The following is an 11,048-nucleotide window of genomic DNA, read 5'->3' as shown; positions in this document are numbered from 1 at the left end:
TAATGATGGTGGGAATGAAACTGGTATGGCCTCTATAGAAAACAATGTGGAGTTTTCCATTTGATCCAGTAATCCACTTCTGAGTATGCAGCCAAAAGAATTAAAATCAGGATCTTAAAAGAAATATCTGCACACCCATATTTATTACAGTGTTACTCACAATAGACAAGCCATGGAAGAAGCCTACATGCCCATTGATAAATGAATGGATAAAGAGAATGTGGAAAAAAATAAAAAATTAAAAAAAGAGAATGTGGAATATACATACAATGGAATATTATTCAGTCTTTTTAAAGAAGGAAATCCTGCAATTTGTGACAACATTAATGAGCCTAAAGGACATTATGGTCATGAAATAAGCTGGTCACAGAAAGACAAGTTCTACATGATACTTTTTCTAGGAGGAATCTAAAATAGTCAAACTCATAGAAGCAGAGAATGAAATGGTGCTTTCTAGGGGCTGGGGGATGGGTGAAATGAAGTATTAATCGTAGGGTACAAAGTTTCAGTCACAAAGATGAAGCCCTAGAAACCTATTGTATAGCATAGTGCCTACGGTTAACAATACCGTATTATATTCTTAAAATTTTGAAAAAAGAGTAGATATCATGTTAAGTATTCCTGTCATAATAGTATTATTATAATTATAAATTATTATATTTACATATAATTATTATTAAATAAAAGGGATGGGAGGAAAGTTTTGGAGATGATAGATTTCATGTTACAGATTGTAGTGATGTTTTCACAGATGTAAATAAGCAAAAAGAGTCATCCTGGTTATGGATTTATGAATTTAATATGTAACAACACTTATACTGTCACAATGTGCAAATATATAGAAGTATTTATATAAAGAAACTGGAAACTGAATTATTAATACATAATTTTCATATAGAATATGAGCACTTATTGGGATGCCTAGGTGGCTCAGTGGTTGAATGTCTGCCTTTGGCCCAAGCTGTAATCATGGGGTCCTGGGATCAAGTGCCACTGGTAGACTGCTTCTCTCTCTGCTTATGTCTCTGCCTCTCTGCATCTGTCATGAATAAATATTTTTTTAAAATATGAACACTTATGTATCAATAAGCCACAATTGAGTGGCTTATTAATTAAAATTTAAATAATTTTAATTAAATTAATTATTTAAATTAAAATTAAATAAAATTTAATTAATTAAAATAATATTATTTTTCATTTCCTTACATTTTAGATACAAACTGTTAACAGTAAGACAAATCAACATTTTTATTTCACTTAAGCATTATTTTCAAAACTGCTCTTCACCTAAAGTTATAGTATTCGGGGCAGCCTGGGGGGCTTAGCGGTTTAGCGCTGCCTTGAGACCATGGTGGGATCCTGGAGACCCAGGATCAAGTCCCATGTTGGTCACCCTGCATGGAGTCTGCTTCTCCCTCTGCCTGTGTCTCTGCCTCTCTCTCTCTCTGTCTTTCTCTGTCTCTCATGAATAAATAAATAAAATCTTTAAAAATAAATAAATAAAGTTACAGTATTCAGAAAAAGAAAAAAACTAAAATATAATCTTTTTCCTTTTTTTAAAAAAAGTGACCACCTTTGGTACAGAACTGTGACATTTCTATAGTAGTAAACTCTATTAGGTGGTTTATATGCTCCTCAAGTAAGATAGGTAAAGCATGGTCCTTTGCATGTTGTTCAATTTGGCATTCTTGGGAGGCTTTCTGCCACTGATGATTAATGTTTCTAATAAAATCACTGTTTGCTAACCATAGTTTGGTGAAAGCATCAGGACCTTGAAGGGAGAAGAAGAAGAAAAAGAGGCTGAGGAGGAAAATGGCAAGGAGGAGGAAGTGAAAGGGAAGGAGAGGAGGCACTTGTTATAGGAAGAAGAGGAAGCAAAGAGGAAGAAGAAGATGCAGAAAGCAATTGACATAATACAGAAAGCTCACTAGGACAAAAGCAAAGTGACTCATGTACACTCAACAAAGTAATACTGGGCAATGCACTTTCAGAATGAAAATACATTACAAACTCTCTGTAAAAAAGTAGTGATTTGTGATGTAAAATTTAACCTTAATTACCAGAATACTTAATATATACCTAATGCACTTTATTTATATTAGATAAATTGAGTTAGATAATAATGAAATTTATCACATGATCCTTCTCTAAGATCACGCCTTGCTACTGTTGAATTGGGGAACCAGAAACAAATAAAATATAATAATATTATAATTGACTTCTCTTTATCATATGCATTGGCTCCTAACCTCCTTGGGAGGTTTCTGGATGTAATCTGAAAGCACCCCCCATACATGGGACAAGGAGAGAAGGAAGAAAGAAGCAGATTACTCCAGATTGGTAGGTGACAGTTTTGATGAACACGGGAATTTACTTACTAGGCTTGTCTTTGGCAGCTGCAAAATGAGTAGTTTTCTGCACCAGCCCAGCAAATCTTTAAAGTTTGTATATAGAAGCCTTAACTAAATTAGTCACAAATAGGGACACCTGGGTGGCTCATCAGTTGAGCGTCTGCTTTTGACTCAGGACAAGATCCTAGGGTTCCAGGTTCGAGTCCCACATTGGGCTCCCTGCAAGGAGCTTGCTTCTCCCTCTGTCTATGTATCTGCCTCTCTCTGTGTGTTCCTTATGAATAAATAAATAAAATATTTAAAAAGTTAGTCACAAATATTGTCCAGAAGTTCTCAACACATGTTGCTCTATCAATCCTTGAAAGTGGCTCCCACTGTAGGAACAGTGGACAAGACCATATATTCCAAGAACAGGGGTTGGGGTAAAGAGCCTCAATTGCCCAAGTCTAACCTGAGTGTCAACTGGTGGTCACGTCTTCTTGATGGCCTTACCCAATAATATACAACAGTAAATCCTGTCAGTGAAGTGCCATCTATTTGCAGCCATGCTACCCCTTCACATTGACATGCTCATTGAAGATTCATCATCATTTGCCGAACTATTATAACTAAGACTGACCTCTTTGCTTCCACACTTGTCTTCCACGATCTCTTCACTGTTCTATAAGTGGAACTGAAGTGTCCTGTCATTGCTTTGAATCCCCTTCCCTGTAAGACTCCAAAGTCTTTACAGTGTTTTCCAAGCATTGACCTGAACTACTTGTCTCCTTCATTGTCTTCCTCTATCATGTTCCAGGCACAAATAGCTGGGGTGCCTAGGTGGCTCAGCTGGTTAGGTGTCTGCCTTCAACTTGGATCACAATCCTGGAGTCCTGGGATCCAGCCCAATAGCAGCCCTCCTGCTCAGTGGGGAGCCTGCTTCTCCCTCTCCCTCTGCCCCTTCCTCTGCAGCTGCTGCTGCTTCTGGTCTCTTTCTCTCTGTCAAATAAATAAATAAAAATCTTAAAAAAACATTTTGTTTTAATAACCCAAGGATGTCCTTATTTCCTCTGCCTAAAATATTCCTAATGCATCTACATGACTCTTTCCTTCGTGCCATTAGGTCATTTGACTGTACATTTACAGTGGAGGGAAACACAGACCAAGTAACATAGCAAATGATAGGAAGTCTGTATGACAATTTGTGACACAGGCTAGATTAAAGCTTAACGTTACCAGACAAGTAAATAATCCACTATAACACTTTGCATCATAGTATGTTAATTGATGTTTATTTCAAGTTCATTCTTAATTTGAATTTACATAGAACTTTATGTATATTTTATAGTCTCATTTTTGTGATTGTTGCATGTCAACTTAATTTTGATTCTACAAATAAGAAATATTTAATGCTTGGAAAGAATCAGGGAGATTAGACCAATTTATTCCAAGGTTTAAAATCCACTCTAAAACAACTCCTATAAAACCATAGAGCCCATGAAAGCCATCAATCATGGGAAAATTACTATTTCAGGAAGCATTGTATTCCTTTTGCTGGAAGCCCTTATGCAAAATTCATCCTTATAATGAAGCAAAATCTAAATTCTTTCATTTTCTCTTTGTTGTTATTAAGTTTAACTTCCCTTGCTTTCAATTATAGTAATGTGCATATTATGAAATTTTTGTTTAAAACCTAATTTACTTTTTTTTTTTTTTTTTTTTTTTTTTGAGAAAGAAGAGATAGCAACAGAGGGAGAAAAAGAAGCAGGCTCTCGGCTGAGCAGGGAGCTTAATCAGGGCCCAGTATTGGACCCTGGGAACATGACCTGAGCCAAAGGCACACACTTAACCAACTGAGCCATTGAGGTGACCTAAATTTTACTAATAATTTTAACTTCACTAGATCGAGATCAACTGTTATGACCAATTTCTGAATGACAATAAGAATACTTTCAGCTTATTCAGTTATTTATTAGCTCTACCTTGCAGATACTGCTCACACATATCATCAAATTATATTATCAATTCTCTAAACTCTGAAACTTTGCCCTTTGGCAAATCTCCTAGAAGATGAGAAGCCATATGCAACAAGGACAAGTTGTCTAAGCTTAGGATATTCAGAAGCAACCACCCAGCATTCAGCTGACCTCAGATGCATGAGTGAACCCCTTTGGAATCAGCTGAACTCATCCCAAATCAGTCTAACCATAGATCTTTGTGATGGGGTGGTCAGTTTATTTTTCTATGCCACTGAGGTTTTGTGGTCATTTATTAAATAGCATTGTGTGGCAATATATATTGACACAAATGATTAAAAATTAAAGAGTTTAATTAGTAAATAAAATTTCATGTGATATAGACTAAAATGTGGTGTAAAAATGAAAATGCTCAAATGATGTCTTTCTATAGAAAATTTAGAAGGTGACCAGGTAAAATCAATTGGAATTTGTGAATAGAACATACAGGTGACATTTCTGTGCAGGAATTATTTGAAAGCCTTTCATACTTTAATTTATTCAACGGATATTTATTACCAGACAATAGAGATGAAAAATGTTGCCAACATATGTGTGCCAGAGAAAGCCATGGCAAATAGACTTAATCATTTCTTCCTCAAAAGAAGTTGTTATCAAATTTGTTTTGCATAAGCATCAAAATGGGTGCTAGTTAAAAGCTGGGAATAGAATAACCAATTTCAGACTCAAACTTTTATGTGCAGTTTAGAAATTGCTATGGCAAAATGTACTCCAGATGATTCTAATATATTTGGTTTTCAGATTACACTTTGAGAAACACAGAGTATAAAATATGCAAATACACTTAAAAGTTAAAAAAGACAAATGATGGAGCTCTGAAGTAGAAAACTGATACTTAAAATACGGGAAGAAAAATAGGCAAAAACAAAATTGAAGAGAATGGTCTTAACATTGTTATTCAAATGTCACCTTTCAATTAGGCCTTCCCAAACCACTTTATCAAAAATTTCAACCATCAAGTGTCTCTAAGACACTTTCTAGCCTCTAATCTTACTTTATTTTTTTAAATTTTAAAAAAATCCAGTTGTCATAAATATCCGCTATAATAGACATTATTTAATGTTTTTAAAAAAATATTTTTATTTAGAGAGAGATCTCAAGCAGTAGGTAAGGGCAGAGAAAAAAGCAGGCTCCTCGCTGAGCAGGGAGTCTGAAATGGTTGAAGAATAGGAGGTCAGAGAAAGGGCAGCCCTGGTGGTACAGCGGTTTAGTGCTGCCTGTAGCCCAGGGTGTGATCCTGGAGACCTGGGATGGAGTCCTCTGTCAGGCTCCCTGTATGGAGCCTGCTTCTCCCTCTGCCTGTGTCTCTGCCTCTCTCTCTCTCTCTCTCTGTCTCTTATGAATAAATAAATAAAATCTTTTTTTAAAAATGGAAGTCAGAGGATATTGAAGCATGGTAAGAATTTGACACAGCACTGCTATTTTAAAGATTTGGAAAACCCACATGAGAAGAAATGACCCTGAAGGTTGATACAACAATGAGAACATGGTGAGTTCTTTTTTCTTTATTTTAATCACATTTTTAAAGGCAATAAAAATTCTTGGAAACAGAAAAGAATAAATTGCTAAAAATCCATAAGTCAAAGAAGTTAAGACCCTTCCCAAGATAAGTTGACAAAATTCAGCCATTTTTTACTGGAGACATTTTCAAATTGTGGACAAGCATAGAGAACCTGGAAGGAAAAGGCAAAGAAGAAACATAACTTTTTAGTAGTTCAATAAGGGTGATAACCGGGAAGTTCAGAGGACACAGGAGACTAGGAAAATAGAAATCAAATCTTCCAAAAGGCAGAGTGAAATCACACCTGTGGTACTTGTGAAGACTTGACAGAAAAGGCACTTATTTTTAAAACATTGTCAGTAAGATGTGCACACAATGTTGAAGCCACAGGGGCAAGGGGACACTATAGAGTTAAGATAAATCTTTGAATTGACAGAAATGAATCTCTTGTAATCTTCTGGGGTAAATAATATTGACTTGGAAAGCTCTCAACCAAAAGCTTGTGAGAGCCATATTTAAGGAAAAAGACAAACCAGGGGTATACAAAGTCTATCAAGACTGCAACAAAGGCCAATTTATCTTAATTTCTTATTCAATTTAAATGATTAGCTATTCTGCTACTTGCCTTACAGAGGAAAAGGTGAACTTTATTAAGAGGGCTATAATATCATCTAGAACCTCTAGAATTATGTCATTGAACATTGACAGGTATAAAAAAGTTCTAAATAGGCTATAAATAAGAAAAAACATGACCAACGATCAAAGAAAAGGGCAGAGAATAAATATATTAGATTGGATGTCAAAGATCCATATATCAGAATTTACAAAAGAATACTTAAAGATTGCTATGATTAACGTTCAAGAACACAGTGAAAAAATAGACAAAAGTTAAAGAAATTTACCAAAGTATTAGATTCTCAAAAAGAAAAAAAGAATAAGTTGACACTACAAACAGAAAATAAAATGTGATATCTGAAATTATGAATAGTTTTAAATGTACATGCTAAAATAAAATTTCAGTTACCTAAGAGAAAGTCCATAAAAAATACACAAACTACAGTGGTGAGAAAAGAAATGTAGAATAGAATAGAGCACAGAGATATTTTGGACACTCTTCAAAAGTCTATTATAATTATAATCCAAGTCTTGAGAGGAGAAGAGAGAAATGATGGGGCAAAAGTAGTATTCAAAGGAATAATGGCTAAGAAAATTTTTAAATGATATAAGACTCATAAGTACAAGAAATCTAATTATACCTTACGCAGTATATACAAAAAGAAAGTTTAACTAGGCACTTCACAGTAAAGCTGCTGCAAAGAAAAGAATAAAAAAATAAGTCCTAAAAGCCAGCCAGAGGAAGAAAGATACCTTGTTTTCAAAGAACAACCAACCATAAGAATGACAGCTGTCTTCTCACCACTAATGATGGGAGTCAGAAAGCAGTGGAATGACATCTTTGTATTTCCAAAGAAAAAGTACTGCCAACCTAGAATTCTAAAACAAGTGAATATATTCTTATCCATCAAAAATAAAAGTGAAATAAGGATGTCTGCAGACAAAGACTGAGGGAAGCTGTCAATAATAGGGACATAGTTAAAAATAAAAGTCTAAATTAAAGCCAGAACTTCAGGTAGGAAAAAAATAATCTAAAATGTGAACAAAGAAATATAGAATAGAATTAAAATACACCACAAAAATGTAAATAAATGAGAGAATGTAAGTAGTTGTTTAATGTACAAAACAATTATAGAAATGTCCTGTGAAGCTTAAATTATATGTAAAACAAGGCACCATCACACCAATAATACAAAATGGAAATGGTTTTAAAGATTGTAATATACTAGAAGAATAGGGAAAGTAGAAAAAGAATGACTTTATTGGACTATAATTAGGCACCCATAATTTAATATATATAAATACCTATAAAAATATTAATGTACAAATCACAAATTAATCAAATGAAAATAAAATGAAATAATAAAAATAAATAAATAAATGCATCTTAAAAGAGAAAAGTTTTCTGCTAAGACATAACTAAGAATATGCAAAGGCTAAAGTCAGACTGAGAAAAAAATAGTAATTCATTTAACAGACAAATAATATATATCCAGAATATCTAAATAGTTCTTAAAACTTAGTAACAAGAAGATAATCCAAAAAAAGGTAAAAAACTTGAACAAAAGCATCTCATAAAAGGAAGTACGCACATGACAATAAATACATAGAAAGATATTTGACATAATTAGTTATCAGGAACATGCTAATTTAGAGCAAACTCAGATTCTACTCCAGTCAACTCTGGTTAAAAGAAAAATAAATAAATAAATTTAAATATGCCAATTGTTGCTAGGGACATAAAACAACAGAATAGCTTATAAAATGCTCGTGGGAATGCAACATTTTAACCTGTCTGGGTAAATCACTGGTGTTTTTGAAGTGAAATATAAACCATTATTCTACACCTAGGGGTTTCCCAAAAAGAAATGATAATATGTTCACATGCAAAAACTTGTGTGAAAAAGTTCATATTAACTTCACTTAATAATTATAAAAACATAAAGGTGAATGGATAAACAAATTGTGGTATATCCATAAATAGAATTCTACTCTGAGTTAAAAAAAAAACAAACTAGTAATTTACATAACAATATAAATACATCTCAAAATCATTGTGTTGTGTAAAAGAAGCCTGACATGAAATAATTCAGATTGCAAATTTCTATTTATATGAAAATCAACAAAAGACAAAATAAATTTAATAGTAACATGAAATAGATTATTATTTATTCACACCAGAGGTGTGAAAGAAGTTGATTGCCAAAGAGGCATGATGGTACTTCTTTTGAGGTGAATAATGTGTTTTACATCTTGATTTTGGTGACGGTTATGAGTATGTATATTTGTTAGAACTCATGAGACGTATAGAAAATGGGTGCATTTTAAAATATAAATTCTAGGGATCCCTGGGTGGCGCAGCAGTTTGGCGCCTGCCTTTGGCCCAGGGCGCGATCCTGGAGCCCCGGGATCGAGTCTCACGTCGGGCTCCCGGTGCATGGAGCCTGCTTCTCCCTCTGCCTGCCTCTCTGCCTCTCTCTCTTTCTCCTCTCTGTGCATTCTCATAAATAAATAAAATCTTTAAAAAAAAAATTCTATTTCAATAAAGTAGATTTTTAAAAAAGATAACGTCTCAAATAGGAAATATAAAATGGGAGTAGCTATATCTTTTTCATAACAATTATGTAATAATATAATGGATTTAATACAAGTAAAAGGTTAAAAAAAATCATTTGCCTATTGCTTATTCAACAGAGACCTCAAATAAAAGAAGACAGAATATTGACAGTAAAATGATGAAAAATGACTCAACAAATTTCAAATAATTTAAATCATACATAATTAAAGACACTTTACCAAAGAGTATATTCATAATGGTCCAGCTGAACGTATGACTACTCAATTATCCAGCATATTTGTTTTTATTAATACTATAAAATATTGCCACAAGTTTAGTGGATTTCATTTTTTTTTAAATTTTCATTTATTTATGATAGTCACACAGAGAGAGAGAGGCAGAGACATAGGCAGAGGGAGAAGCAGGCTCCATGCACCGGGAGCCCGACGTGGGATTTGATCCCGGGTCTCCAGGATCGCGCCCTGGGCCAAAGGCAGGCGCTAAACCACTGCACCACCCAGGGATCACAGTTTAGTGGATTTCAATAACACAAATGTATTATCTTACAATTGTGGGTTAGAAGTCTCTCATGGGTCTCAATCAAGGTGTTGGCAGTGCAGAGTCTCTTCCTGAAGGACCTAGAGAATCATTTCCTTGCCCTTTTCAGCTTCTCAAAGTGTTCCCATTTGTCGGCTCTTGGACTCCTTTACTCATCTTCCAAGTCAGCAAGTGTGCATCCCTCTTTAATAGTTCTTCTATAATCCATTCTTCCATTCCACTCTGAACTCAGCCAGGAAAAGTTCTCATATTTTAGGGATTCTTGTGATTAGCTTGAACATACCGGAATACTCCAGGATAATCTCCCATAGTAAGATCCTTCATTTAATGATATCTGTTAAAAAATAATGATAATACCTGTAAAATTCTCTTTGCCATGTAAGGTAACATATCTACAGACTCCAAAGATTAGAATGTGGACATTTTTAAGAGGCATTATTCTTTCTGACACATCCAATAAATTCACATGTATGCTTTTTAAATCTAAGAAAAAGCATACATGTTTTAACCAAAAGGTAAGTACTAGAGTATTCTGAACTACACTGCGTATAATAACTAAACAACAAACTCCCTGAAAAATGCTTATCAGAAAACAATGTATCAAAAATTATATTATATTCAATGGAATATAATATAGAATAGAACGTTATGATGGAATAGTATAGAACAATGATTTTTTTTTTAGAACAGTGATAAAAAAAATATCTGTTAACTATGTATAAATATATCGGTGAGTTACAGAGACATTATGTTGAACCAAAGTAGTCAAACACAAGAGACTATCTATGCATCTTTTATTTAAAGTACAAAAACAGATAATCTAATTTATGCTATGGATGGTCGGAACAGTAACCATCTAAGAAGAGATACAGCATAAATGAGGTCTGTGGTGTTAACAATACTGTTTCTCGGTATGGATGTGTGTTGAACAGGTATGTCCAATTTGTGAAGTTTTAGAGAGTTGTTCACTTATTTGCATGGTATGTGTTCATTATAGTTGAAATGTTTATAGTTTTTTTAAAAATCATATATCCTTTAGATCAGTTTTCAGCACAAATAATAATATATGCCATTTATTAAGCTGTTACAATGTATGAACTCCTATTTGTATGAACTTCTATTTCTCAAACCAACTCTGCAATTTCAGTGTTACTGTCATTTTTCTGTGAATTTAAGTAACATGACCAATGTAAAACAGACAGTGGCTGAGCTCAATTAAAGACCTTACAGATTTGGTTTCCAAAGTCATGTTTGTTCAGATAGATATATAGACTGTTGGGGCCAGGCGGGAAGGGAAACTCCTCAAGATGGCGGATACGCCAAAATGGCTGAAGTTCCTGTCACCACCTCCACTTGGGATGACAGCTTGAGCAGACCCTTACACCTCTCCTTTGGACTTCCTCAACCGAACCCAATGCCCTTCAAACCCCAGAGGAGGAAGTCACCTTTGA

At 34.2% G+C, this 11,048-nt stretch overlaps 1 long non-coding RNA gene across 1 annotated transcript; it reads right to left on the bottom strand.

The window, feature by feature from the left end:
• Nucleotides 1-867: 867 nt before the first annotated feature.
• LOC144318069 (uncharacterized) lies at nucleotides 868-9,953 on the bottom strand. Its single transcript, XR_013383924.1, has 3 exons — nucleotides 9,607-9,953; nucleotides 2,971-3,329; nucleotides 868-1,039 (listed from the first exon to the last, which is right to left on the bottom strand). It is a non-coding gene; the product is annotated as an uncharacterized LOC144318069 (long non-coding RNA).
• Between the last annotated feature and the right edge of the window lie 1,095 nt (nucleotides 9,954-11,048).

Source organism: Canis aureus, chromosome 8 (genome assembly GCF_053574225.1).
Source record: "Canis aureus isolate CA01 chromosome 8, VMU_Caureus_v.1.0, whole genome shotgun sequence".
Taxonomy (NCBI): domain Eukaryota; kingdom Metazoa; phylum Chordata; class Mammalia; order Carnivora; family Canidae; genus Canis; species Canis aureus.
The sequence above is the reverse complement of the archived record's forward strand: the minus strand, read 5'-3'. Positions and strand labels throughout refer to the sequence as shown.